This window comes from Myxocyprinus asiaticus, chromosome 28, assembly GCF_019703515.2.
Source record: "Myxocyprinus asiaticus isolate MX2 ecotype Aquarium Trade chromosome 28, UBuf_Myxa_2, whole genome shotgun sequence".
NCBI classification, from domain to species: domain Eukaryota; kingdom Metazoa; phylum Chordata; class Actinopteri; order Cypriniformes; family Catostomidae; genus Myxocyprinus; species Myxocyprinus asiaticus.
The window spans coordinates 398,124-402,357 of record NC_059371.1 but is presented as its reverse complement, the minus strand read 5'-3'; positions in this window follow the sequence as shown (position 1 = coordinate 402,357).

The following is a 4,234-nucleotide window of genomic DNA, read 5'->3' as shown; positions in this document are numbered from 1 at the left end:
ACTTTGTTAATAAAACCATTGAACCGTCATCTCTGCTTTTGGGTCCTTTGTCGCCCCCGTGACACTACTGATCCACAACATTGCCACAATGTCATCATGACGGACTGGCACCATTCCAAAGTTACGTTGTGCCAACGAATACAGGAATTTAACTTTTCCGGTTGTCGCAATGTAATCAGTTCCATTGCCACAACTAAAGTTTGGTCATCAAATTACGGTGTAGTTAGGAAGTGGCCATGTAATTTGGCTAGCTGGGATTACAAAATGGCTGAATTTGCTGCTGCTTTTCTCAAATTTTGCAATGCAATTTGCTGCACTTTTTGGGGTTGTTTTGCAGTGAAAACTCACAAATCATCATTATATACCTCTGTAATTGTGCTAGTTACATTTTAAATGCAATTACATGTATATGTTTTAATGCATAATAACTAAATATGCAGTTAGAACCAAAAAAATAAAATAAAATACATTTAAATATTCACAAAAATAGCATACATTTAAGTGAAAGCTCTGGGCATTGAACAATCCTTAATTATTTTTGTATTGTAATTTTCTGCCTCAGAGAATGCAATAAAACGTATCTAAGTTTAAAAAAGACGTACAATAAATCTAAGTTAAAAACACAAATGAGGATTCAATAATTAGGCCTGTTGCCATTATTACATTGTCTTTAGGATTGGAGGGTTATTAGGCATGTTATGCCAGCAGAGAAGGCTTTGAGAAAATCGCCACTGCGAACAAATAGCCTACTATTAGAGTTCATATATTTGAGCATTTATGTACACATTAAAATTCCACAAGTGTTTAAAAAAACATGATACATATATGAAAATTGTCATTTTTGTCATATTGTCATATTCTGTATACTGCATATATCTACTGTATATAATTGACATTTTTATATCAGTAAAAACTTTTATGAACACTTACTTTCAGCATACTAGTGTTCAGCATATATTGCCATTTTCAGATTTGTAGCCTAGGGGAGCGCGGGGCACAAACTAACGTGGGGTTAGTTGTCATACACGTGGTTTAACGTTTCCACACAAGCTGGTGAGACAAAACTTCATTTGTTTACTTGTTGCCATATCAACACTGTGCAGATACATTTTTTGGGGGGAAAAATTAAAAAAAACTTTGGAAGATATCGCCAAAAGTTCATTTTAAAGTAGCAAAAGTAAAATTTCACATGAATCAATTTTGATCTCTGTTTTTACTGTTTATTTAAAATAAGGCAAACTTGGTATAATTTTCATCTCCAATCTTTTAGCTAGCATCTTACATAGTCTTTTAATTCTCAGATAGCCAGCAGAAGTGACCAGCCAGGTTTAAATCCCAGTTGCGCCAATGGGGCACATGGTAACACTGCGTTACAATGTGCCACAATTCCAAAAAACTATATGCAGTTCCATGCAGTCAGATATGTCATTTACATAATTCCCCTTAATGCATGTGTGTGTGTGTTTTGTCATCAATCCATGCATTATTTCGGTCAATGCTGTGGCTTTGTTGTGTATTTATTGTCAAGTGTCAAAATAATTGTAAAGTTAATAAATGGCTTTTATTGACATGAAAATGTAGTTTATCTTCTAGGCTTTTTAATTAGATCATATACAGTTGTTAGAGGGGGGGGTTTAAGCTGTTATATGGTTACAATGTGCCCCTCTCCTGTTTCACTTTCTTTTTTTCGAGGTAGATTGTGAAAAAATACACGCTGTATTCATGAAACAAGACCCCATATGTGTAATAGTTTAATTAATAGTCAATTAATGTGAACAAAGAAAAATACATCGAACCCCAAGAACATTTACACAAACGTAAGAAAACCTTGAAAATCTTGGTTACTGATGTGACCTCTGTTCCCTGATGGAGGGAACAAGACATTGTGTTGATGTAGTAACACTAGGGGTTCGATCTTGAGAGCCCCAATCACCTTTGCTTAAAATAGAAAAGACCAGTGAAAATTGGCGAGTGGAATTTGCATGCCATAAAAGGAAATGGCATGCATCGCTCATTCAGATTTATGCTGAAGGGCCATGTCAGCGGCCGGTTCAGCACCGCGGCAGGAGGGATACAACATCTTGTTCCCTCCATCAGGGAACAGAGGTTACATCAGTAACCAAGACGTTCTCTGTCTGTCACTCACTCTACGATGTGTCGATGTAGTGACACTAGGAGTTCCTACAGGAAACACCACAGGTGCTGAACTGTGTCATGAGGAATGGAAGAGTAGACACAGGCAAGCTGCTGCGTGCCTCACAGCGAGCGCTTAACCATGTTGTGACCGTCCGGCGAGTTAGGTAAGGCGTCTCCCTTGTCACTTTAAGGGGAGTGGAGGCAATTACCCAAGGAGGCTACAGGCAGTGTCTTAACTATTTTCTGTTAAGTAATGTCCCGCCGAGCACTTTTCTAGAATAGCGCTGGGAAGTGCTCTTCCCTCTCCAGGAAGGAGAGCACTACAGAGACCACATCCTGCGGAAGGGAGTTAGCATGTGGAGAATACCTCACATGGACTTACCAACGGGGAAGTTCACATATGGAATGATGCCACAGGAGGATTCTGTCTATAGAGAGGTTACGCAGCACAGTGACCGAGGCAGAGAAAGCTCTGACAAGGGGAAATACAGGGTTCAACTAAGGGGAACCGAACAGTAGAAACTCATCATACGGGATTACCAAGGGGGAATCACCACACATGGAGCACTGAGACCGAGCACACGGGCTCACCTAAAAAGGGGAATACCACGAGTACTGGGTCTGGTGGCGTCACTCCTCTGCCAAGTTCATCAACTGAACAGTGCTAAAGAATTAAAGAGGTGTCCAGAGTTCGCCGGAACAGGGAACTGTTGTGGAAAAAATGCACACATTATCACCTTTGAAAAAGGGGAAAGACGTAATGCAAGCGGTACACCCAACCAGCCGCCCGGTCTACCTGCTGTTACCGCGTAACACACAGGTCGAAACCGGGTCTATGCGTAGGTTAGAAAACCTTGCAAAGGTATTGGGTGTAGCCCAACCCGCAGCTCTGCATATGTCTGCTAGAGAGATCCCCCTTGCCAGTGCCCAGGAGGACGCAACACCTCTAGTGGAGTGCACCCGGACTCCCAAGGGGCACGGCAAGTCCTGAGATTGGTATACAAGAGAAATGGCATCCACAATCCAATGGGCTAGCCTATGCTTGGAGACAGCTTTCCCCTTCTGCTGTCCTCCAAAACAGACAAAGAGCTGCTCTGAGCGTCTAAAGCTCTATGTGCGGTCCAGATAGATTCGTAGGGCATGAACTGGACACAGCAATGACAAGGCCAGGTGTTCCTCCTCTGACGGGAGCACTTGCAGGTTCACCACCTGATCCCGAAAAGGAATGGTGGGAACTTTGGGCACGTAACCGGGATTAGCTGGTAACAGAGCGCCTGCAGGTCCCCCACCCTCTTGATGAGAGCGCCACCAGGAGGGCCGTCTTCAGAGACAAAGTACTGAGCTCGGCCTGCTCCAGGGGCTAAAAGGGGGCTCTCTGTAGGGCAGGTAGGACCACAGAAAGATCCCAAGAGGGAATCAGGTGTGGTCTAGGAGGATTCAACCTCCTCACGCCCTTGAGGAACCATCGGGTGAGGGCCTCCCGTCCAGTGTGTCATGGTAAGCTGCTATGGCAGCCACGTACACTTTCAGGGTAGAGGGAGACAGCCATCTCTCCAGCCCTTCCTGAAGGAAAGACAGCACAAACCCAACGGTGCATCTCTGTGGGTCTTCCCCAAGGGAAGAACACCAGTTTGTGAAAAGACGCCACTTCAAGGCATACAGCCGCCTTGTAGTGGGGGCTCTGGCTTGAGTGATCATGCTTACCACTGCTGGGGGATGGGAGGTCCGTGGGGGTTGAGCTGGCGAAAACGCTCCCATATCCACATCCAGATCGCCCGCGGTGCTTGCCGGCCCGGCTGGCTGAGCGTCAGCCTAGGACGGAGCAGGTTGGGGAGCAGCTGCGGTGGCTCCTTGCTTCATGAAGAAGGAAGTGAGCCTTAACTGCAACGTTCTAATGGGCATGTTCTCGCAATGAGAACATAACCCTTCCACGAAAGCTGCCTCGGCGTGCTGGCGCCCCAAGCACTTGAGACGTATTTCATGGCTGTCCGGAGTGGAGAGATAACGGCCACCTTCCGTCGCGCAAACGCGGAAGGACATCTTTAAAAAGATGGCAAGCGTCTGCGTGAGCTCTTTTAGAAGGAAATATTCTCTTTTG